The sequence below is a fragment of the Cynocephalus volans genome, chromosome 17 (genome assembly GCF_027409185.1).
Source record: "Cynocephalus volans isolate mCynVol1 chromosome 17, mCynVol1.pri, whole genome shotgun sequence".
Classification (NCBI taxonomy): Eukaryota; Metazoa; Chordata; class Mammalia; order Dermoptera; family Cynocephalidae; genus Cynocephalus; species Cynocephalus volans.
Window position 1 is genome coordinate 12,063,049 of NC_084476.1, and position 27,027 is coordinate 12,090,075.

General features: G+C 37.0%; 1 protein-coding gene across 4 annotated transcripts in view; it reads right to left on the reverse strand.

Moving 5' to 3' along the window:
• Positions 1–16,192, reverse strand: part of GAPVD1 (GTPase activating protein and VPS9 domains 1) — a 72,418-nt gene extending 56,226 nt beyond the window's left edge. For 3 of the 4 annotated variants that reach the window (XM_063081600.1, XM_063081601.1, XM_063081598.1), the window contains exons 1-2: positions 16,052–16,192; positions 9,782–9,829 (exon numbers count right to left, since the gene is read on the reverse strand). The gene's annotated coding sequence lies outside the window, so the exon portion shown is untranslated. The remainder of the gene's footprint in view (positions 1–9,781; positions 9,830–16,051) is intronic. The other variant, XM_063081599.1, reaches the window with a different exon arrangement.
• Positions 16,193–27,027: the final 10,835 nt, after the last annotated feature.

Below are 27,027 nucleotides of genomic sequence, written 5' to 3' on the forward strand. Positions count from 1 at the left end.
AGGGCCCACAAGCCTAAAATATCTATTATCTGGACCTTTATAGAAAAGGTTTGCCAACCTCTGATAAGCAAGCATACCTACTCTAATGCAGAGCATGGAGAGGAAGCATACACTGATAAGGTGAAATTTGTGAATTAAAAAATACATTAAAAATTGCAAGGAGTGGGCCAGCCCATGGCTCATTTGGGAGAGTGTGGTGCTGATAACACCACGGCCAAGGGTTCGGATCCCTATGTAGGGATGGCCGGTTAGCTCACTTGAAAGATCGTGGTGCTGACAACACCAAGTCAAGGATTAAGATCTGCTTACCGGTCATCTTAAATAAATAAATAATTCCAAGGAAGATACACATTTTACATGTTAACAACTACTCCTAAATGAACTCCTGTGACTCAAGGGAAGGCCTGTAGAAAAAAAAAAATTCAAACTTTTTGTGGGATAAGAATCACATTTCAAGTTTTCACTGTTGAGAATTTATAATTAAAGGCATCCCAAGTTAATGATACGTATCTAACAGTTCTAAACTCTAAGTAACAACTACAGTTCAACAGGTAAATTTATTAGACTAATAAATTCAGGAATAACACTGTAAGAGAGTCAAGAGAAGACCACTTTCCTACTTTATTATTTTATACAGGGACTACTTTAATCAATATAGTGGAAAGTATACTAAAACTGGATTCAGAAGAGCTGAGGAGTTTAAGACTAGATTCTGACATCTACTGGCAAGGTGACCTGTGGCTAGCCACTTCACCAAAGTTTCTGTTTCCTCATTTTCAAAACTGGGATAATGCTCTAATCTACTTCACATAGTAAATTGTGAGATGACTGTAAAGTATAAATGACTGCACAATGCAGAACATCATTATTCTTGTCAATTAAAAGGTAGGGTAACATTTACTATGACAATGAGACAGACTCCATGTCTATCACCTGACAGGATTGACCAAAATGAACCGTTTTATGAAAATATGTGGGAAATATCAGTCATAACCAAAGAGATAAGACACACTATTTGCTAACATTATGGAACCTATACTTGTACAAGACTTACTAAAAGTGAAATTAAAGGCCAAATATCTTCAGTCTAAGAGCATTATTAGTAATATATGCTTTACCACACACAGCATGGCATTGAAACTTGAGAATAAAGCATCATTTGCAAATAAATTAATGTGTCTAATTTAAGATGATCCAACTAAAAATCACACAATGAGAACTAAATGTAATGTAGTATGCTGAAGGGGATCCTGGAACAGAAAAACAGCATTAGTTAAAAACTGAGGAAATCTGAATAAAGTATGAACTTTAATTAATAGTAATGTATCGATACTGGTTCACTAACTGTAACTATAATAATGTAAATGTACCATAACATAAGATGTTAATAATCGGGGGAACTTGGTGCTGGGACTATGGAAACTCTCTGCACAATCTTCTCAATTTTTCTGTGTATCTAAAACTGTCCTTAAAAAGTCTATTTAAATTTTTAAAATTACAACAAATATCATATTTCTAAATTCAAGCATCCAATTTAGCAACTTTTTTCAGTAAGAAAAATTATACAAACTTGAGAAAAGCATTTGGACAACGTAATCACCACCACCACCTAGAAAAGAGACCAACTATCACGTAATGTTTCAGAACCCATTAACATCTGTTAACCCATTGTAGCATTTAAACTATCACACTAAAGATATTTTCTTTCAGTTCACTGTGATCAGAAATGAAATACAGAAACTTCACGACACAAAATTCCCATAGATATACTACATTTGGCACTCATTTCTGGTCACTGAAGCAAGGCAAAAATATTTCCTAGCCAGAACTGTTTATGAAAAGCCAATTTTTATATAACTTCCACCTAATAGCAAATCTTTCTTTAAGCCATTAGAAGTAGTAATGGTTGACCTTGAAGAGAAGAGTTAACTGACTGGTAGTGGTAAAATATATGGGTGCTTAGGAAATAAAAACAATAATAACTACCACACGTCAGGCTTGCCATGTGCTAGGCACCAACTAGGTGATTTTCATGGGAATTCTCCTTTAATTTATGTAACACTTTACGGCTGAGGAAACTGAAAAAAAATTGAATAATTTGCCCAAGGTCAAATTAGTAACTGGCAAAGTTGAGACTAGAATGCAGGTGCATCTGGCTTCAGAACTCAGTTTCTAACAACTAAGCTATTTGCCTCCCAACAGTGAGTGCTTTAATTTATGGTCAAGGTTACTGCTTGTAATCACCCCACTCTTTCAACAACTATTATTAATACGTAAGTCAGTATATGGACAACACCCCCTTTCTTGGAAAGTTTCCTATTGTTTGACAAAGTCAGTTTTAGTTTAGAGCTTCAGGACTAAATAAATAACCTAAATTCCCTCAAATTCTATGAAAGAAATAATATATGAAAGCTTATAAAAAGTTCCTAGGGGGCCGGCCCGTGGCTCACTCGGAAGAGTGCGGTGCTGAGAACACCAAGGCCCCGGGTTCGGATCCCATATACGGATGGCCGGTTCGCTCACTGGCTGAGCGTGGTGCTCACAACACCAAATCAAGGGTTAAGATCCCCTTACCGGTCATCTTTTAAAAAAAAAAAAAAAAAAAAGTTCCTAGGGATTAATACAGATGTTACCCTGATCATTAAACACACAGTAGGTCCTACCTAAGGCATATTTTAAGACTTAAATGTACTAACAAAGTTGTCAGTACTCTAAAATATAATGCAATGAGCTCAAAAATAGCTATATAACTTCTAATTTAAATAATCTTTCTGGAATTTGGTTTTTTCAACTGAAAAACAGAGAATTAAACAATATGTGCACAATCCCTTTCCATAATTAATACTCTATGATTCTCTATATAGATCCAGGCTTCCTAACTGGTTCTGGAACATCTTGGTCACCTCTCTTTCTCTCTCCAGCTAAATAGGATTTTCTGTGGGCAGGTGAGCCCAGATAGTAACCAATATTGTCGGAGTGACTTGTACTCTTAGCATATCATCTGCCTTCTTCCAATCTGTGGGCAAAAGACTGAAATAGCTCTCTGTCTGGAAAGGTTAGGGAAATACTCAAGATCATCATCTTCCTGCCAGACAGTCCTTCACACTATTTAGTTGAGGCTCTCATCGTCTCAATAGCCTCCTTCCTGGACTGTCCTTGCTGACACTGAAGCAATCTTTCTAAAGCACTGGCCAGTTAGCTCAGTTGGTTAGAGTGGAGTGTTATAACACGAAGGTCAAGGGTTTGGTTCTCTGTACTAGCCAGCTGACCAAAAAAAAAAAAAAAAAAAAAAGCACAAATCTCGTCATGCTTTTGCCTACAGGATAATGTCCATAAATCCACTGCAAGGCATCAAGCCCTCAACCATGAACCATGAAGTCTGTCTTCTTACATCTCCTACCTCATCTTCCACCATTTCTCTACTTTCCCCAAATCAGATGTTGCTGCCATACTACATTATAAAGTCCCCAGCATATGCAAATGCTACTACCTATGCCCGGAAGGCCCATATCCTTGAGTGAACTTAGATGTATCCTTTAAGGCCCAGCCCCCAAATCTCTTCCTCTGTGAAGCTCTGGGGGAACTCCTCCTGACAACAGAGTTCATCTCCTCCTTCCTTATGACACTAAATAACCCTAACTCACTCAGTGGGAAAGTTAGTACATTTAAAGTCTCTTTCTGTCCTATTTACATCATGGAGAAAATCCAAGTAAGGCCCCAATTTGTCTTCAACACTTCTCTAACACTTGCCAATCTCTCCTTTTACTAAAGGACAATAGGCCTCAAACTTAGCACCTTCTGCAAACAGTAGCTAACTAGGTTTTTAATAACATCGTTTTGTTTTTATCATGTTTAAGCTTCCTTCTATTTAGCATAAGTGACGTAAGCCTTCCAATATGGTAGCCACATAAAGCTTCTTTAAAGTGTGTGCACTTTTTAAAAAGTATGTCCAGAAGAGAACAGAACTGAGGCCACCAGAGGTGGGGAAGGGGTGGAGTGGGGGAGGAGTTAGTGAGAAACTGGTAAAGGACCACAAAAAGTGACTACATTGTAATGTTGAATATACCAATTATCCTGATTTGAGCATCACATAGGGCACACAGGTATTCCACAGATACGTACAATCAGTTATGTTCCAATAAAATAATAAAAATAAAGTATGTCCATTAAAAAAGTCATTAAATAAATAATAGTTCATATAGTATACAGATTTGGGAAAGATCATGACGTTACTCAAGGATTAAATGTGGGAAAGACTTTTATATACTGATCCCTACACCTCAATGGAACTGTCATTTACTTTTTTCGTGTAGCATACACACATTTTTCCTCATACTATATATGTGATATTCATATTAATGTAATGGGGCAAAAAAGGACACGACTGTCATTTTTTTATGACCTACTACAATGTTATCTCCTGCATTGTCAATCCAATAATTTTAACGTGAGCATTTTAGTTACCCACTACTTTCAGTAAGTAACCAACTCATAGGAGAGATGCGTGTCCCTTAAAATGTTTCTTATAAATATCATGTTGAGTTACAATGATTTGTCTATATTTCTTCGCCTTTACAAGACTTACCTCCTTCAGTGCAGAAACAGTTTCTTGCTAATTTTAAGTATTTTTAAATTACATGATCTAAAATTGTCAGGTACCAACAATATATTGAAATAATGAGTTCATTCTCTTTCCAAAAAATAGACAGACGACAAGCACAGTAAGCTTTATTTAACACTCTTACTTCACTCATTCATTCAAGAAAAGTTTATTATTAAACACCTACCATGTACTAGGCACTGATGAACAGGACAGGCAAGGTCTGCTCTTAAGGGGCCCCACATTCTCTTAGGGATACACGACATTCTAATGACAGTTTCTACTGGGTTTTACAGACCAGATTTCTATACCCCTCTGTTTAGAATCCTTTGCCCATTCCTTTTACTGGCAGTGAAATCCCACTTAGGCATCAAGGCCCAGCTCAAACCAAGCAGCCTTTACTGATCATTCCCTTGACTCAAACACTTCCTCATCTGGCTCCATCTCTCTCGTAGCATTTTACACTGTTTACAACAAAATGTTTTTGTAACAAATTCCAAGTTCCCTGAAGTAGGGACATAGTCATCTTGGTATCCACATTACTTAGTATAGTGACTGGCTGAATAAATATTTGAATTTATAAATAACTTGAAAAATGACTGAATGATGAACAACAATGCTCCAGTTAAGAATCAGCCAAGGTGTTGATAATTCAGTTCCAAAATGATTTAAAAACAGTGTAATTAGGAGTCCCAGGCAGTTGGAATAAAGAAGGGAAAAATAAAATAAAATAAAAACAGTACCTAAATTTAAGTTGAAAATATCTTCTAACTTTCCAATGAGCATATTTGAAATAATTATTAATGTACCAGAAAAGGTATTTCCTCACAATTGAGAAATGAATATTAATGAGTAAAAAATTTGAAACAAGTGATACTTTAATATCTTTAGTTATTTGAAATAAGAGTAAAACATTGCAAAAAAAAAAAAAAAATGAATGAATGAATTTAGTACCAACTATTACTGCCTGGCAAAAGTACAAGGAATTGAAAGGCACGTTACTTTGAAGATACAAGTAACATAAAGCCAGATAGTATTCAGAAATCAAATTAACGCTACAACAGACTTTGCCTCAAATTGAATGTCCTCCCAAGACTTAATCCCCACTGTAACTGTTGAGAGTGGGAAATCCTATTATGGTAATTGAAAGGCGGGGCCTTGAAGAGGTGATTAACTTGATGGTTTAACAGTGGTTGTGGGCACTGTACTCAGGGCTCTCTCTCTCTGCTCCGCCATTTTCTACCATGTGAGACCCCTGAGTTGCTGTAAAACCACCACCAAAGAAGGTCCTCACCATAAGTGTTCTCTGGACTGTGGACTTCCCAGCCTCTGAAATTGTGAGCAATAAATATTGTTTCCTCACCAATGACCCAGTTTCAGGTGTTCTGTTATACAAAACAGAAACGGAATAATACAGACTTCTTGGGATGAAACCAGAATTCTGTATTAATTCTGTACCAAAGTAAACAAATAAAATCTAAACACATATTGAGTTTACCCTCGATACACTAATCTTCCAGGTCTAAAGAAGATAACCACAAAAATAATAAAACTCATGTATAACAAATGGTTTGTGGGTTAAACTCAGATTTTATTATACAACTCACCTGAGACAATATCAAAACACTTGAACAGCTAATATGCATTAATTAGTAAATACTGTTTCCTCACTATTCCAATTCATAAACCTTGACTTTTAATAATATTACTTGAAATCATTACTAATGAGATTGGCAACATTAAACAAGATTAAATTTGAAAGGCATTAAGTTAAATAAGTTGTGGTAAATCCATTCCATGGAATACTACATAGTTATTAAGGAGGTAGAATTTCATGGAAAGATATTCATCATTAAGTAAAAAAGCAAACTGCAGAAGAATATGGTAAGATCCCAAAGGCAGTACAGGGATTAAAACACAACCCCTTGAACAAGACCTCCTGGGGTCAAATTTCACCTTTGCAACTCACTAGCTGTGCAACCTTTGGCTACTTTACTTCTTTATGCCTCAGTTTCTTCATCTGCAAATGGGTATAACAGAACCTACTTCACTGGATATGTTCACAGGATTATGAAAGGTAAATGAACTGATATGTATAAAGCACTTAGCAAGCACACACAATGTTAACTATAATTTTTGTGAAAAAAATTTAAAAATTCAAATCATATAGTATGTGCATGCATAGGTGGGGAAAAGTTTCATCTTTTGCATTGTTTTTGTTTTTTTAAAACAAAGAATATTACTTTAGTAATTTTTTTTAAAAAAGGAAAGTACAATAAAAACTTGGCACTAAGATCTTCCCTGCTGAAGATCTGCTTGTGCAATTACTGAAACACTCAGAATCAGACAAGTTCTATGAATACCAACATATTAAAAACATGAAAATTTTCAAGTGCAACAAAGAAGACACAGTACTTAATTTCCAAATAAGATATAGTTCAGTAACAAGCTATACACCAATAAGCAGAAATGCAATGGCATTAAAATCTATATCCCTTTATTTCCCAGAGGAAAGAAATAATACAAAAATATCCATCCAATGTAGAAATGGGTGACTATAAGGACCTTTCACAATTAGATAAACCTCCATTAATTTTATTAGTCTGAAATTAAATAACACCAAATCTAATTTTCTCCAATTCAACAATCTCTAATGACAACTCACAAAGATATATATAAATCTGGAGATCAAGAGAAACCAAATAACTGAGAAAATTCTAAAATCCCTAAAGGGTTGGCCAGTTAGCTGAGGTGGCTACAGCATATTGTTGTAACACAAACACTAAGGGTTCAGATCCCTGTACTGGCCAGCTGCACTACTGCCCGCCCTTCCCCCTCCCCCAAAAGATTAAAATCCCTAGAACCCTCTGCAAACTTCTGAAAGGAAGATTTCATCACCTACATGCTTTGAGGAAGCTTTGGTGCCCTGAATAAACTTAGCTTCTTCCATAAATACAGTGGGTGTACAAAACAACCAAATGGGGGAGCAGAAAAAGAACTTTGAGCTTCAGCTGCATTTCTGCTGAACTGTAATACTGGTAAAGCCTGTTTGAAGATCCAAGAGTCTACCCTCAAAAATAAAGAAAGCACATGTAAGCAGCAGGCTGTCATATACACTCATCACATTTCCCAGAATAGTATTTCATAAAAATTATAAATATTCATTATCAAGCTCCAAACAGCATTACTATCATTGACTGTGTTCCACCTAAAAGAAACTTCCTGGAACACAAAAAATATATTATCTAGTTAGTTAAAACAGCTTTTCACAAAGCTATCAACCATTAAAATATCCCCATAGAATTACAGGATTTGTCATTTCAAATAGTTCACATAATACCTAAGAAAAAGAAAGAAGTCAATAAATGTTAGCTATTATTATAATTACTATTATTATAATATTTTGAAATGATGGAACAGATACTTATTCATAGAGAAACTTAATAAGTTGCTTTCTGTCAGAATCCAAGTGGGCTCATCATAACCTTGAATATCTAGACATTAAAAAGCACTTTGTTTTAGAGGAGTCAAAATTAGATTCCTTGGATTCTAAAGGAGGTAGTAAAGATGAAATAATTTCTACAAAAAAAAAAAAAAAAATCATCTATTCCCTCCTAAGTTTTTCTGGTACAGAAATCCATACTTGTAAACCTTTTGCAATTCTGCTTAAGTGCTATGGCTTTTGGAGCTAATGATTTTTGTAAGGTAGTCTAGATTTGTAAATAATGGAAGTAAAATCAAGGAACAGATCAGAGTTCTGTATTACAAAGTGAAAGCAGACAGTTCAGAGTGGGTTGAAAATAGATGTGGTTAGCCTAAGTCCTAAAAACTTTAAAAAATACAAATACTTGGTCAAAATTAAGATTGCTTGGGAGGATAATATTTGATTCTGATCCTGAAAAAAGGGAAAAAGGCTAATACCCTTACCTAATTTTTTTGTCTTTTTAATTTCCCAATAGAAGAACTACAGTTTATCCTTTCAAAGGCTCACAGAAAATAATTAATAAAACATAAATTAGTAAGGGAAAAAAAAAAAAAACACGTTTGACAACATGCTTTTCACTAGTCTCCAGTGTGGGTGTACTGGCATTATATGGGAGCAAGACAAAGCAAGCACCTTTTCGGACAGACACTTTAAGATTAATGAGCAGATATTATGCCTGATTTTATAGCTACAAGAGTTTGCTTAAAACCTTATATTTTAAAAAATGGCTTACAAAAAATGGTGTATAAAAACATAATTTGGGGGCTGGCCAGTTAGCTCACTTGGTTAGAGTTTGGTGCTAGTAACACCAAGGTCAAGGGTTTGGATCCCCAAGTCACCAAAAATAAAAATAAAAACATAACTTTGCTTTTTATATATACAAAATGATATATAAATTATATATATAATTACAGCATTAGAATTAAGTTATACTTTTCTTTCAGATACAAGTACTTCTCAGGTACCTGGTTCATCTTCAAACTCCAAAAAAAGGCAATATAGAGACTTTAAAAGTATGTTTTTTTTGACATTCACTCAACCATTCATTTATATATATATGTTAAATATGAGAAGTTGAAAAAAAAAGGAAAAGAAAGACATGTGAGAAGTTGAAGTATCGACAGATATTCACCACTTCCTCTGACCACTGCACTACAGAGTTCTAAACCGTGTTTCAGCTTAGGCACACAAAAAAACTGCCTTTCTGAAAATGTTTTTACAAAATCATAATACATGTTGAAACATATCCAGAAAAATTAAAAAATACAGGTAAGCATAAAGAAAGAAATCTTAATTACCTATAATTCTAAAATTATAATTAGAAAATTATAGAAACAGCTTGGTGCCTAAAACAACTTCTAAAATGTGTATATGATACAGAAGTCATTGGTCTAGTTCCTTTACAAACTATAAAGATTACTTAAGGATTTAAAGTCACACATAATTCTATGTGAACACAAGCTTAGACAGTTCAAATGTAAAAACTACATAACGGAAATCCCTCTTCCCTGAGGAAAAAATTAACTCCAGGAAAAAAAAAATGTGTGGTGAAAAAAACCAGAAAGGTTCCACAAAGTTGAAGGGAAAAAATATTTAATTAACTATTTGAGAATTATATTTTTGAGTTTTAGTCTTTCCAAAGCAAATAAGAGGGAATCCACTTATATCAGGCTTTAAAAAAAAAAATCATACTTTACCTTTGAGATTGCTAGAATGTGTAACCAACTCTCCCCAATACACTCACCCTTAAAGAAAAAGAAAAAGAAAGGAATAAAGTGAATGTCTTGCCACCACGAACGTATCTACTTTCCCTCTTAAACTTTCTACAAACATTAGGGGTGATTTTTCCAAATAAACAAATTAAACTAAAGCACATTACATTTAAACAGTAGTAAATTTTGCATCGTTAGGTGCACCAACAAAAAGTTGGTACATATTGTCACAATTTTCAGAATGCTATTATGAGGCATCATCACCTCGTATGGTGGTAAGTGCTGTGTGCCATCACCGGAGAGCAGCTCACAAACGCTCAGTGCAGCCAGATGGTAAAGTGGGAAGTGACAGCACTGTGACAGTGGCCAAGAAGGTACCAGAAGAGTAGGGCTTGTTTTAAAGTTTTGAATGTGGTACCAAGGTAGAAAAGAGTGAAATCAGATTGGGTGGTAGGGAGCACCAAAAAATATTAATTACTGAGTCAAAGCCTGATGCTTTTCCTATATTATTACTAGATTTAGTCCTATGTGATAGGCATCTACCACCTCCATTTTACAGATGAGGAAACAGGTTCAGAAAAGCCAAATAACTTACTGCCTGATCATTCAGCCATTACGCAGCAGAGAATGGATTCAAACCTGGATTTGACTCCAAAGCCCATCCTCTTTTCACTTCCCCATGCTGCCTCTCTAGTTCTTCTTAGCATACTTCAGCTTCATTGCAGTGAGCAACTCACTGTCATGTGCTCTAGGAAGGGTGGCAATCCAACTGAGGCAAATGATCCATCCCAAACTGTCCCACAATGAACTTCTGGTTATATTGGAGAGAGAAGATGGGTAGCCCAGATTTTTCAGCCTTTCTTCATCCCTAGCTACCTTCATCATCTTTTCTCCCATTTTTCCCTTTCACAGACTTAACACACTAGTCCCCCCAAAAAGACCTGGATGTTCTCGCATGCAATATAAAAATTCCTCTGTCCTTGTCTTTCTTCAAGTCGTTCCCTCCACTCCACTTGGAGCTCTTCTCCAATATCCCTACAGCCAATTACATCTATGATTCAAGGTTCAATTCAAATGCCATCTCCTCCACACAGCATTCCCTGATCTCCCACATTCCTCCATTCAGAAGTAGTATCTCCAGTATTCTTGACCCTTACAGGTACCTCTATTAAGAAATCATGACTTTGAGAAAGTAAAAAAAAATTACCACTCCACGGATTACTTAATTACAAAGGAAAAAAGGAGCTTTTACAATAGAAATCTAGCGGACACTACCTTAACCAAATGATCAAATTTACATCAATAATGAAACTGGCATCACATACCTCTTGTGATACTCTGAGAGAGACCTAAAAGCATTCCAGCCAAAAATGTTTAAACTGAATCTGACTGAAGGAACGTTCACACAGATCCAAATTGAGGGCATTCTATAAAACAACTAGTCGGGTTGCTTTAAAATGTTTGAGGAACCCAAAAAAGGCTGAAAAATCATTCCAGATTCAAGGAGTCAACTAAATACAATGCAAGATCCTTAACTGGATCATGGATCAAAAAAACAAAAACAAAAATGCTAAGGACAGTATTGGGTTGAGAGGGGAAAGGGACTATGCATTAAAAAATAATATGATATCCATGTTAAATATCATGAGTGTGACAACTGAATTGTAGATATGCAGAAGTCCTTGTTCTTGGGAAATACATGCTAAAGTATTTGGTGGTAAAGAGTCCTGATAGTATCTATACCTAACCTGTAAACAGTTCAGCAAAAAAATATGTCTTCTGTGCATAAAGCAAACATGGTGAATGTTAACAATTAGTGGATCTAGGTGACGGGTATAGGGATATTGTTGTACCACTCTTCTGCAGGCTTACAATTTTTCAAAGGGTTGGGAAACAGTATTTAAAAGTTATGAATTCAGGGCCGAGCCCATGGCACACTCGGGAGAGTGCGGCGCTGGGAGCGCAGCGACGCTCCCGCCGCAGGTTCGGATCCTATATAGGAATGGCTGGTGCACTCACTGGCTGAGTGCCGGTCACGAAAAAGACAAAAAAAAATAAAAATAAAAAAATAAAAGTTATGAATTCAGAAAATCCAAACCAACAACAAAATAGGAGGGGTAAAGTTGCAAGGAATAATTTAGCACTTGTATTCTGCCTCCCAGAATTAACTTCTAGTCTTTTTTTTTTTTTTTTTTTTTTTAAAGATGACCGGTAAGGGGATCTTAACCCTTGACTTGGTGTTGTCAGCACCACACTCAGCCAGTGAGCGAACCGGCCATCCGTATATGGGATCCGAACCCGGGGCCTTGGTGTTATCAGCACCGCACTCTACCAAGTGAGCCACGGGCCGGCCCCTAACTTCTAGTCTTAAAAAAAAAAAAAAATACAGATATCATCCACTTTGCTACCACCTCCCCTTCTTATTCCCTTATAGACATTGTGAAATTACGGGGTAGGATATGCCCATTTTCAACTTTACTTGTAAAATTATGGGGTAGGCTATGTCTAATTTCAACTTTACTAAGTACTGCAAATATTGTCTCCAAAGGTAGCTGTACCAATTTACACTCCACCCGCAGTTTCTAAAATTACCACTTTGCCACATCTTCACCGATACTGATATTGTCAGACATTAAAATTTCTTCAGTTGGATGTGAAAAATGCTGTATCACTTATTTCAATTTGCATTTCCTTGGTTATTAATCAATTACACTGATTGTAATTCAATGCTAATACTAGCACCATTATCCCTTCTAGGTCTATTTTTCTTTTTGACAGAGACAAATCTGTGGCTCTCCACATATTGAATGAGAGTAATTAAGAAATAAACCAACCAACCAGTAAAAAAAAAAAAAAAAAAAAACCAGGCCGGCCCGTGGCTCACTCGGGAGAGTGCGGTGCTGATAACACAAAGGCCCCGGGTTCGGATCCCATATACGGATGGCCGGTTCGCTCACTGGCTGAGCGTGGTGCTGACAACACCAAGTCAAGGGTTAAGATCCCCTTACCGGTCATCTTTAAAAAAAAAAAAAAAAAAAAAAACCTCGCAAAGCAAGAACTTCACCTACAGACCCCTCCTTTTATTACATCATCATAGAAAGTTAAGGATAATCAAAACCTACATGGCAGCACGTACTTAGAATGATTAGTCCCCATATGAAACCAAATGCCCACAAAAGCACCACACAGGTTTGGGAAATAATTTTCTGTCTTTTAATAAATGTAAGATGAAAAGGTTCAAATTCAACTTGTTATGCATATGAGGGTACTTCAAAAATTCTGTGGAAAAAGAAATATAAAAGATAATACAAGGCCGGCCCGTGGCTCACTCGGGAGAGTGTGGTGCTGATAACACCAAGGCCATGGGTTTGGATCTCACATAGGGATGGCTGGTTTGCTCACTTCAGAGAGTGTGGTGCTGAAAACACAAAGTCAAGAGTTAAGATCCCCTTACCGGTCATCTTTGAAAAAAAAAAAAAAAAAAAGATAATACAAATCTTTCCATGAACTTTTTTGAAGTACCCTGGTAATACTATTTGTAAGATTTTTTAAATGGATGTGTTTTATTCCTAGAAATAAAAAGCCTAGCTCCTATAAATTAACTCATTCATTTATTTATTCAGCAAATATTTACTGAGTACCTATTACGTGCCAGCTCCTATTCTGGTGCAGCCATGAAGACACAGTTCCTGTCATCACAGAGGTGACATTCGAGTAGGGAAGAAAAAGATTAAAATATTCAGTAAAAATACAAATAACATAACACTAGATAGGCAACATGCTATAAAGAAAATAAAGGGACAGGGGACAAAAGATGACAAAGGCAGCAGTGTGAGGTCACACAAAGTGACATGAAAGACCTATCCGAGGCAGTGACTTGTAATATGGTGTGTTCAATTCAGCATAAACTTTCAGTTCCAATCATGTTTCGTAAAGTAGTTTTCTTCATCTTTTCATAGTCCCCTTTTATTTTTCCAGAAAATAAGTACATTGCAGTGGTTTTCTACTACTGCTATTTTAGAGGAGAAAAAAAAAATCTTACACAAGATGTTGACAGGTGCAAATTTCAAGCACATACACAAGGGCACTTCAAAAAGTTCATGGAGGGCCGAGCCCGTGGCGCACTCGGTAGCGTGCTGCGCTGGCAGCGCGGCGACGCTCCCGCCGCGGGTTCGGATCCTATATAGGAATGGCCGGTGCACTCACTGGCTGAGTGCCGGTCACGAAAAAGACAAAAAAAAAAAAAAAAAAAAAGTTCATGGAAAATAGAATTAAAAGATAATAAGAATCTTTCCATGAACTTTTTGAAATACTCTCGTATTATGAAAAAATTAAGCGTGATTTGTCAGTGAGAAGACTAATGCCAAAATGAAGCTGAACTACAAGAATCTGAAATGGAATTTCAATAAAAAGACTCACAAACCTCCAACTCTATAATCTGTATACTTACTTTCTATCATATATGAAAAGAATGATAATAGCAATAGGAAAATATATTTGAAGAGAGATTCTGCTGTTTTTTACTTAAAGATATGAAAATTAGGATACTCCCCTCTTTAAAAGCCACACCATCTACATGATTTAAAGAAAACCAGTGAACACTAAAATTTCCTTTCACAGGTTTACACAAGAGGTTGGCAGGCTTCAAACACTTGGAACTAGGGAGGTGCCTTAATACAAAAATCCAAGGGCCAAAATATTCACTTGCCTTTCTTCCTCAGATTATTATGCTGATTCCTCAGTACCCTGAATAAAATATCTTTGGTCTATTCCATCTTTCAAAACTACTACTCTGATCTCATCCAAATCTTTTCTTTTACCTCCCTGATTAAAAAATTCTCTTTCTTCTACACTATCATCCTGTCTGTCTTGTCTTCTTTCTTACCTAATGATTCAAATATTCTTCCAGGCAGACTTACAGATCCCCAAATATTTATTTCAAGAGTTCTTAATTTTTTTGTGCTGTGAACCTCTTTGACAGTCTGGTGAAGCTTATGGTCCCCTTCTCAGATGGCTTTTTATTTATTTATTTATTGGTGGCTGTCAAGTTAGGGCATCCAAACCCTTCACCTTAGTGTTATCAATCAGATTGCTTTCAAACAAATAATTTAAACATGCGATTACAAAGGAAACCAATTATTCTGAAATATTAGCAAAATGATAAAAAGAAAAAACTGATTAAGTACATGTGCAGCTTTATCATCACATTAAATAACAAGATCTAACAGCAGCAGGTCTAATAACACCATAAATTCAGAGAAGTGATAAGCATAAATGTTATTAGGAGATATCTGCAACAACTGTAAACATGACACAAAAATATCAGTAATTTTTAGTGGTGACGAAGTCACAGGCATTGCTAATTGTGCTGTGGTTTTTTTGCCTACATTAGTAAAGGAAGCAAATAATAAATTTCAGATAGCGGTTAATAAAAATAAAGAATTTTATCCCCACTTTAGTTCTAAAACCCTTTGAATTCTATCCACTGGTGAACCCCACGATAACAACCCTCTCTAGTTCAAAGCCCTGCTCAAACTGATTTTTGCCACAAATTTTAAAATAAAAACACTTACTCCTCCCTTGACCTAGCTCTTATCTGAACGTATCACCATGCCTCCCTGTTTTTAATGCAGCTTTATATACACAACGCTGTTTATTTCTGTGGTTTGCCTAACCAGCACCCACTGCAATTTTGCCAGTCAATAAAAGATAAAGTTGAAGTTAAAGGGATGGAAAAAATCAACAGGCTCTCACTGCCAGACCTCCGACAGCAGGTGGAAAGATGCCAAGCAGTGTATGTGTTTGTGGCAGGTGGCTGTCCCCAGACCCGCGTGTCCAGTTTGTCAAGATTCTCCCAAGCACGACATCTTCATCGGCCGCATACAGAAGACATCCCGCCTCCGTCTCGCTGTCTGCCCCCACCTGCCTAACTGCCGGCTCGCTGGCCGCCGGTCCCAGCCGCAGCAGCCCCGCGGTCCTCTTCTCCCTCCCCATCCCATCCCCCACGCGTCCCTCGCTCTCGTCTGCCCCGGGCCGTCGCGGCCCCTGCGCGCCGCCCATCTCTCCCCTGAGCCTAACCGTGTGTCCCCCCACCGCACCATGCCCGACACGGGAGCCGGGGGCCCCGGGCCCACGGGTCAGCTGGAGCCGGCGGCCCGGACGTCAGGCGCAGGCGGCGGCCCTAGGCCGAGACAGCCGGACCGCCGGGCAGGAAGCCGCGCACTCCGCGCGGGTTGACCGGGGACGCGTACTCACCAAGGGGCTCATGCGGAGGAAGAAACGGAGGTCTCCGCCGGAGCGCCACTCGGCCTCGGAGCCGTCGCCCTCGCCGCCAACTGCCACTGCAGCCGCCACCGTCGCCACTCGCTAGCTGGCTTCCCTGCGTCCTGCGGCGGCTCTGCCGCCACTCGGGCGCGCGTGCGCGGCGCCGCGGGGGCCCCTGGGATCGGTAGTCAGTCCCGGGCCGGAGGCTCCGCTTCCGCCTGGAGCAGCCGGGTCTGCTGCGGGCTGCAGCGCTCGTGGGTGTCTGGGTCCGGAATCGCCTTCCGGAAAGTCGTTCTCGAGACATGAGGCCCTCGCTTCCGCGTACAGTAATGCTGCACCTGAAAAGTCCGCCTGAGCACGCATGTGTGAAGTCAGAACCGAGAGCGCTTACGTTTTCTGTAACAACTCTCACTTGCCCGAGACATTATCGGAATGACTCGCACACACTCAAACCTTCCCTCCCTTTCTGTTAAACGTGTCGTTAAGTGGTTTGGTGGTATGTAGGGTTTCAGTAGTAAACGTGGTTTCCCCACGTCTCATCTTATCAAACTTCGTTTGTTGTAAACTTGACCATAACAAGTGTCAGTTGTCAATTTATCTAATTATTTTTTCAAAATAGCTCATATATTCAGGGATCAAGTTAGCCGAGTCGAACAGTCATAGAAACCTTAGAATTGAAAGACAACTTTAGAGTCATTAGTGGAACTCCTGCCCAGGCAGAAATTCCCTCTTGTACTTTCAGCCAGGTGGCCATCTTAACATCAACCGTTCAAATTTCGGGGAGCTCACTACCTTATGCAGCGCGGCCTGCTCCACTGTTGGACAACGCTGAACGTTAGAAAGTTTTGCCTCCTGATGGGCTGAAATCTGCTTCGCTTTTACTTCCTTCTATTGCTAATGGTTATGTTGCCTGGAGCGATACGGAATGTCTTACTCTTGACAGCCATTCAAAAAACTGAAAATGAATATATCCTCCAACACTGGGAGTCTCCAGGCAAAAAAGAAACAAAGTAATTATCTTTTTCTCAACCATTTTAAATGTGAATCAGCTCCTAGACTGCTTCCATCTAGTCACCCTCCTTGGTGGGTCCCCTTTAAAAATTGTCAGAATTTGCTTCGTATTTATTGCCTAATTTTATTAGCACAATAGCATTCTCTGGTAGACTGGTCAGGTGTTATTGCTATCATGTTACCATTCAACTGATTCAAGAATTCAATCAAAGACTATTTATCAGCTATGTTACAAAGTATTGCCCAAAGCACCAGGGAGATGAAAAAAAGCAACGGGATACAATTTACAATCTACTGGTGGAAGGAAACTCCCACAGATTAAGGGTCATTAAGCTAAGATACAAAGTGCTAAGAGGTTCCCATAGAAAGAGACCTCATCAAGTTGGGGGGGAAGGGGGGGTAGAAGCATGAATTTGTGGAGGAGGTGACACTTGGGAGTTACTGGATGGATAGCTGGATTTCAAGACAAGAGATGGTATTCGTGGATTGCTAAGGAAGAACCCAGCCTGAGCAAAATGATCGCATTCAGTGGGCTATAGCAAACTGAATACTCTAGTGGGGTTGGACCGCACAGGCCATGGAGGAGGGGAAGGAAAGGCCTCAGAATTTGCAAAAGGATCTTGAGGGTAGTAAAGAAACTGCATTGTGAATGGTAAGTGAAAAGAGAAACGAAATGATCAATTAATCGTTCTGAGTCCTATTCTGTCACCTACAAATGAAGAACTTGAACTAGATAAGCAATTTTCAATCTTTTGTCCACTCAGCACACCCAAAGAACACTTCCCTCCTGCTAGAACTATGGATCACTACAACAGTGATTCTTGCAGAATATGGAGTAGATATTATTCACATTGCCTTTTATACATGGGAAAGTAAACTCAAGAGATGAAGATTTGCTCAAAATCAATAAATAGAACTCCCTTAGAGCAGAGAACCCCACTGTCTCCCTGGAACCTGGCTTACTGCCTAGAATGTAATAAATTATATATATATATTTTAATGAATGGGATGAATAAACAGTAAACCCTGTCCAAAGCCCTTTTCTTTCCACATCACCACCCAGCCTTCCCTAACATACAGGGATAAGAAGTTACTTGTCCATAGTCACAAAATTCATACTGGATCTTGATTAGAGCTCAATTCTTCAGACTCCCAACCCTATACTCTCCATTAAACTACCCTGCCTTGGAATCAAAGAGCAGTGACAAACTCAGAATTTTTTTTAAAAAAGTTCTTTCCTTCCATGCATGCACAGCTAGTTTTAGAAGTAAGCCAAGAAGGCAGGTGCTGAGCCAAGTGATGTGAGGGGCCTCTGGCAGATGTTTCTGGACAAAAACATTTTATCCCCAGGTCTGTCAAAGGCCACCAGACTTCATCATTAGTTATAGGAGTAGATACATTGAATACAGATGTTGACTCAAGAGGTGAAAATTTGCTCAAAATCATTAAAATCACACACACACCCGAGGCAGAAAACCCCATCTTATTCACCATTGTCTCCCTGGAACCTGGCATACTGCCTAAAATATAATAAATATTTGTTTTTATAAATGATTATAGTTCAGAGTCTCAGAATTCATCTAGTCCAACACCCTCATTCTTTTGAGTTTGTAGGCTGTTCCTTAAGAAATCCTAATTAAAATGTACATGCCCCTGGGAAAAGTAACATTTTAAGCTATACTTAAAAAAAGAAATGACAGTTGTGAGAGAAACCATACCAGACAGAAAAGCAGGGCCATACCCAGAAAGAAATAAAGATTAGGAAGAGGAAGAGCAAGATGAAAAGGAAGAAACAAGAACTTCACGTATGACACGATTTTATCTATTTAGCACACAGTTTGGGAAAGAAAATACTTTGAAATGGTAGTACACACTTGACTGTGGAGAGCCACAGCCTATGGAAAGATTAGTGTCTCATCTGAAAGAATCAATTAAATTATAAACTAAGTGATAAATAAATATAGAGCAATAACATGAACAGAAACCAGTATAGCAAAGAATATAATAATTTTATTATGAAAGAATTCTAAGGCTATTTTCAATGGTAAAAGATGGATGTTACCAACCCTATCTATCCTATCTACTTGTTATGAAGATAAAAACCAAAGGATGCAGGTCAAATCTTTGTTTACCATAAAGCAAAATCCAAATGTAAGCTGTTATAGTGTGCCATGGTTCAAACTAAAACACCGGGCAAACATTTAAAACACACAATGCTAAATGCTAACTTAAGCCATTTTTAGTTCACTACATTTCTTTTCTGCAATTTATTTCCACTCAAACAAGTAATACAGGAATCCATTCTTATTCTAAAAAAATGTACTCAGCACAAATAAGTCCTTTTGATTCTCGTCCAATTCCACCCAGAGGAAGCCACTCTTGTTAATTTGGTAGGTATCTGTCCAGATTCAATACAAGGAGGATCACATTTTACATACTATTCTGTGTTCTGCAACTGGCTTTTTCATGTAATCATGTCTTGGACATCTTTCCATATCAGTAAGTAAAAATCTACCTCATTATTTTGAAACTTTGCACAATGTTTCCATAGTATAATATGCCATAATTTATTTAGCATCATCTATTGATGGACAATTGGGTGACACTGTTTTGAATCACACACACAAAAATACAAGTGAATTAACTATGTTATTTTTTTAATAGGCAAATTTTTCTAAAGTTCTGGGAATCCTGTAAGTGAAAAAATTCAGAAAGATACGTGTGGAAGCTATCCTATACCCAGGTGGCAAAAGTGTTCCCTCAAAAAATCCTTTTGCCCTTTGGAACAATCCAGTTAAAAATGAATGACTCCAGTCATGGCCATACGTAGTCCATGGTCTGGGCCCTTGCTTGTCCTGCACTAGCCCCCACTGGCAGTCTCAGAAAAAGCAGTATTCAGAGGTCGATTTACCAAAAAGCTGTTGGAGTTTATGATTTAGGGTCCCTCACTTGCCTGGAGTCCCTTCCAAGGCCCTAGCAATGTATTCACTTACTCATACAGTTTTGTAACATTTGCCAAGGAACTTTAAATTATTGGCTTGGCTGAGGACAACAAGTAAAAGCCTAAACCTTGAAAAAACTGAAAATGAGGAAAGTGAGTCCTATAGAACAGGCTTATTAATTCTGCAACTCAAACACTTCAGCACAATGAAATCTACTATAAACTTATTTTTCTACCAGTACCAGGAATGTGCAAACTGGTAGCTGTAAGGTTTGTTTGCTTTGGTGGCTGGCTGGTAAGGCCATCTGAATACTTGACCTTGGTGTTACAACACTGTGCTCTTAACTGAGCAGGAGCTGTAATATTAACGAAACATAAAACTTTGGTGCATTACCTGTGTTCTAATTTAACCCATCATTCCTTATAATGTATGAAATGTCTTACTTTAATGTAATTATATCTTATATATCTTTCACTAACAACCTTTTTTGTTCTCTTGCATTTCTTTTAGTTGTCTGTTTGTTTGTTTTGGTTTGGTTTTTGTGGCTGGCCTGTACAGGGATCCAAATCCTTGACCTTGGTGTTACAGCTATGCTCCAATTGAGCTAACTGGCTAGCCTTAAGTTCTTTCTAAAGTTTTTCAAGCTTGGTAAGTTTCTGATAGACAGAGATTTTTTATTTTTAAATAAAAGGATGTAGATAAAAAAAGTAACATACTGAACTTATTTATTTATTTATTTTGTCTTTTTCGCGACCGGGACTCAGCCAGTGAGTGCACTGGCGATCCCTATATAGGATCCGAACCCGCGGCGGGAGCGTCGCCGCGTTCCCAGCGCCGCACTCTCCCGAGTGTGCCACGGGCTCGGCCTTGAACTTATTTTTTGAAAAACATAGAAATCAACAGTTTTAATGGCTGCATAATATTTCATCATACTGCTATAGCATTTTGTCATTTCAAAATGGAAATTGTGGGCCGAGCCTGTGGCGCACTCGGGAGGGTGCTGCGCTGGGAGCGCGGCAACGCTCCCAGGGGCCGCGGGTTCGGATCCTATATCGGAATGGCCGGTACACTCACTGGCTGAGTGCCGGTCACGAAAAAGAAAAAAAAAAAAAAAAAAAAAAAAAAAACAAAATGGAAATTGTTTCTGTTAACAAAACTCAAAGTTTTTAAAAATACTAAAACAAAGAAATTAAATAGAAATTTAAGACTGTAAAGCTTATTTTAAAAATACATGGTATAGGGCTGGCCAGTTAGCTCAGTTGGTTAGAGCTCAGCCTTGTAACACCAAGGTCAAGGGTTTGGGTCCCCATACTGGCCAGCCACCAGAAAAAATAAATAAATAAGTGGTATAATATTATCATACTGTTGAGTAACCTGCTTTTTTTTTTAACTTAACAATATATAACAGGTTTTTTGAACTCAACAAGCTGGTTCTAAAATTTATATAGAAATACGAAGCACCAAGAATAGCCAGAGACATTTCTGAAGGTGAGCAATGTGGAAGGACTTGTTCTATTGAAAATCAATACTTATCATAAAGCTCAAAGTCAAGGGTTCCGATCCCCATACCTGCCAGCCACCAAAAAAAAAAAAAAAAAAGGAACATCATAAAGCTATAGAAATTAAGGGCCGGCCTGTGGCTCACTTGGGAGAGAGTGGTGCTGAGAACACCACGTCAAGGGTTAAGATCCCCTTACCAGTCATCCTTAGAAAAAATTAAGTAAATAAAGCTATAGTAATTAAGACAAAGGTTAACAATTATACTAATATGAAAAATGGTGCTGGGACAATTGGCTGTGTGGGAAAAAAAATTGACTCACTATATACAACTCACATATATACAAAATCAATTCCAGGTAAATTATGGATTTAAAAGAGACAGTTAAAAAAATTAAGTTTCTAGATAATAAAAGAATATCATCTTGATGTCAGGGTAGGGTAAAATTTATTAAATATGACTTTAAAAAGCACAATCATAAAGCAAAAAATTGATGTTTTCTGCTTGTCAAAATATCTGTTCATCAAAAAACAGCATTAAGTTCTGTATGTTGATTTTGGTGATGATTACACACATCTATATGTGAGATAAAGTATAGAACTATATGCAGCATATGAATTTCCTCATTTTTCTGCTATATATCATCATTGGAGGAAGCTTGGTGAAAGGGACATGGGACTCTGCACTGTTTTTGCAACTGTCTATGAGTCTGTAATGATTTCAAAATAAAAAGTTTTTAAAAAACACCAGTAAGGGAATAAAAACACACACGCCACAGAGTGGGAAAAGAAATTTGCAACACATATAACTGAAAAATGACCAATATCTGGAATATAAATAACTGTGGGAAAAGAAATTTGCAACACATATAACTGAAAAATGACCAATATCTGGAATATAAATAACTAACTACAAAATAAGAAAGTCAATAGAAAAATAGGCAACTTCAGAAAGAAAGCAAGTGACCAATAAAAATATGAAAAGGGCTGATAACACCAAGATCATGGGTTCAGATTCCTGTACTGGCCAGCTGCCAAAAATTTAAAAAATGAAAAAGTGCACAATCTCATTTGTAAAAATGAAAGAAAATTAAAACCACAATGAGATTCTAGTACACATCCACCAGATTGTAAAATAAAGTTTGTGTCAAGTGCTGAAAATGATGTAAAGCACCTGGAAGCCTCACTGATGTCTGGTGAGAGTGTACATTTGTTCAGTTATTTTGGAGAACAGTTTGCCATAACTTACTAAAGTTGAAGCTATTTAAATCTTTTGGTCCATAAATTCTAATTCATAAATTCTAGGCTCATATACTCTAGGGAAATTCATGCATATGTGCACCAACATGTACAAGAATGTTCATAGCAGCATTGTCCATAAATAGCTACAATTTAAATACAACACAAATTGTGATATATTTATATGTTGGAATACAATACAGAAATAAAAATGAATGAATTAGAGCTACATGTAACCATAAAGATAAAATTTAATGCTCAGTGAAAGCCAGACACAAAAGAATTCAGTTAATGACATTAATGACAAAAGAACGTCTTAATGATGAATGAAAGAAACTTAGAAAATTAATGTCTTAATGTTTAAAGAAGCCAGACACAAAAAGAATATATACTCTACAATTCCATTTACATGAAGTTAAAAAACATACAAAACTAAACCATGATGTTAGAGGAAGTATATCTAATGGTAAAATTCTAAAGATTATAACAATGAAGAAAAGTTTTTTTTTTTTTTTCTAAAAGATGACCAGTAAAGGGATCTTAACCCTTGACTTGGTGTTGTCAGCACCATGCTCACCCAGTGAGCTAACCGGCCATCCCTATATGGGATCCGAACCTGTGGCCTTGGTGTTATCAGCACCACACTCTCTCGAGTGAGCCACAGGCCGGCCCAGAAGAAAAGTTTCTTACGAAGGATTATGATTAGCCAGAGGAAAAAAATGATGACTTCTGGGGTGCTGAAAACATTATATTTCTTGACCCAGATATTGAATACCTAGAGATTCACTTTATGATTATTCATTAAACTGTACATTTATATTTTATATACTTTTAGGTAGTCACATTATAATAAAAAGGTTTAAAATATTTAAAACATCCAGCACATAGTAGACATTCAATTTTAAGGGTAGATACTATTGACATAATATTTTTAAAAAGGCAGCTCTCTGGGTAATAATTTGTGACAATCTCCAAGAAATATAGTTCATTGAGCAAGGGAACAAAACCATGTATGAGGGTATTTCAAAACATTCGTGGAAAGATTTGTATTATCTTTTAATTCTATTTTTCCATGAAATTTTTTAAGTACCCTCATATGTAGCATGTTCTATCACTGCTTTTAAAATAGGGATATACACTCACACACATTATATATAAATAAAACATTTCTAGAAGGCTACACAAGAAAGTGGTTACCAGTGTAGGGGAACAGGACTGAGGACTAGAAAGCAGGTAGATTTATTTTCATTGAATATTTTTGTACCCTTTGAATTTTATACCATGTACATATATTTCTTATTTTAAAAATGTATAAATTTAAGATGTATATCATCACTCAAATTCTGTAGAAGTAGCTCTTTATAGTTGGCAGTTTTACTTCAATGGAAAATTTAAGACAGAAGGAAGAATAAAAACTAGCATTTCATATATAAAATCAAGTGCTGTTAAGCATGTATTACCTCATTTAATCATAATAACAGTCTTGTGAGGCAGAATTATATCCATTTTACAGACTAGTAAACAAAGCCTCAGAGAGATTGACTTGCCCTAAGTCACACAGCTAGTAAGTGACAGAATTGGAATTCAAATAGTTTTTGTGCTTTCAAACCCTATAGTAGTTCCTCACTTTCACATTATTGGAATACAGCGTGCCCTCCTAAATGCCTTCTGCAAAAAAATATATATGTGACGAACAGGAAATATACTATTTGTTACTTTTTCATGTACATGTAGGAAAGAAAGGGAAAGGTTCTCTACTAATTATAAAATTTACTTTAAGAAAAAAAAAAGATGACTGGTAAGGGGATCTTAGCCCTTGACTTAGTGTTATCAGCACCACACTCTCCCAAGTGAGCTAACCGGCCATCCCTATATAGGTATCTGAACCCCTGGCCTTGGTGTTATCAGCACCACACTCTCCCAAGTGAGCCCCAGGCCGGCCCATGAAATTTACTTATAAAAGTGAAGACAAAAAAGGAATTTATTGCACAGTACATTGTACTCTCAGAAGTACAAAAAAATAGACTACATAGTTTGTGCCTACTATTGCTTCTGGCTCAGGTTAGTTTGACACTTTTGTTTTATTCCTGAGTTGTTCAATGAAGGTTGAGTTAGTTAATTATTCCCAGTCCCTTGATAAAAAGACATCTATATGATCAATATAAGACAATAATAACTAGATGTACCACTTTTAAAAGCATTTCCAAAAAACATTGTCAAATTCAAAGTAATCAACAAACTTTATTTCCCAGTGAAAGAAATCTTGAAAATTGATTCTCAAGAGGTGGTTTATTTGAAGAGCTTCTAGTATTTCTTCTCATAGTATATTTCTATGTTTAGTAATAGCATCATCACTATTCTACACCTTTCAAACTTACAACTTTCACATAGAATATCTCATTTGATCCTTGAAACAACCTAGTAAAACAGGCAGGACAGAAATCCCTGACATTCAGTAAGTGAAGAAACTGAGGCTCTGAGGTGGTGTTTTTTTTTCAACAACGTCATGTGCCCAAACTCCTAGTTGAATGTTCTCTTTAATAACCCATGTGAAAAATTCTGTTATCAGGATCTAAACATTCAGCTCGTAAATTACATAGGTGCTTTCCTTTTCCTTCTTGCTCTGTGCCTTTCAATTATTTTTCTTTTTCAGAAAGGAAGACTTAGGAGATAAATGCATCCAATCCTAATCTGTCCTACCTCTGTTTAGCTTTCTGAGATCTGATGGAAAACAAATCTATTTTCTTACCCACAGGAGCAGAAGTGAAATAAGCTGGTTTAAGTTACTTGATAAAAATCTACATTTCCCTATCACCTACTATCAAAATATTATCAAAATGTATAAGCACTCTATATCCTAGAACAAAATATAAATCCTATTAAACCCGCAGCTCAAGATGACAACCTAGACTACAGAGTTTAAAAATCAAACTGCCAAGGCTCAAATCCTCGTTCCACATTTTCTCAGCAGTGCAATCTCCTGGGCAAGTTTCTCTACCTCTTGCTGCTTTAGATTCCTTAACTCTAAAATAAGGGTTGAAAAAAAAGCTTTCATAAGGATTAAAAGAAATGATGCACATAAAATGTTTAGCATAGTGATAGTGTCTAGCACTTAAGTATGGATAACTTGGCCCTGATACTATTATTGGTATCTAACATTCAGCACACTGGTTTGACTATGCATTTTCCTATTCAATCCATAAATGATCATGCATTGGAATATACTGCACTATAATATATAATACATAAATATACTTGGTTTTAAAAAGATACTACAACTACCAGTATACTCAATTCCCTTTGGAATCACTTTTCTAAATTTTACAAAAAGGATAGTTGCCAAAGATTACTCTATCAATCAAGGGTGAGGCTGAAATTGAGAGATTTGCTTTTTAATGGAAATGGATGGCAATATATTCAGGAAGTTTGCTTGAAATGGCATGAAGCTGTAATGTGGCAGAATGGTGATTTCTGTCTTGATACTGGACTGATGTAACCCCAAGAATGGTCCATGTTTCAGCAGTCTTACAAGCCCTGTTGAAAGAGATGCATGATGCAACCTCTATTGTAAGAATGGAGTCACCTCTGGGTCACCTATACAGCCTTTGAAGAGCACCAAAGGAGAAGGGAAAATTCTTGAGTATTGACTCACAGGATCAACATCTTAGTGAACAGTGTGTATTATGTTTCAGTGTGACTTGGACACAAAATGAGGTTACTTCAAAAATTCATGGTAAGATTGGTATTATTTCTCAATTCTATTTTTCACGAATATTATATAATTATATAATAATATATATAATTCTATAATTCACGAATTTTTTGAAGTACCTTCATATACCCATGAACCTCAAGAATACATTTAGTGGAAAAACATACTGGCATCATCAATTCCTGACTATGATAATGTCCTTAAGTATTTTCTGTAAGCATCTCAAAATATCTTCTATCAGGGCTTTGGCCTGTCTATATAAGGTCCACCAAAAACATTTGTGCAATGAATGAATTTTTAAAAAAGGGTTAAGAGCATTGACTATGGAGTGAAGTCGACATGGTCATCAATCCTAACTCCATCACTCACCAGCCCTGTGACCTGTCTAGTTATTTAATCTTTTTTGGTCTCAGTGTTCTCATCTGGAAAATGGGAAATGACTACCAAGTACAAGGACTGAATGCCCATGAAAAGCACATGGAACAGTGCTGCCCTAGGTATAAGGTAGCCTCTATTATTTTTTGCAACATTATACAAGAGTGTGGCATTATCAAGACGACTTTTGT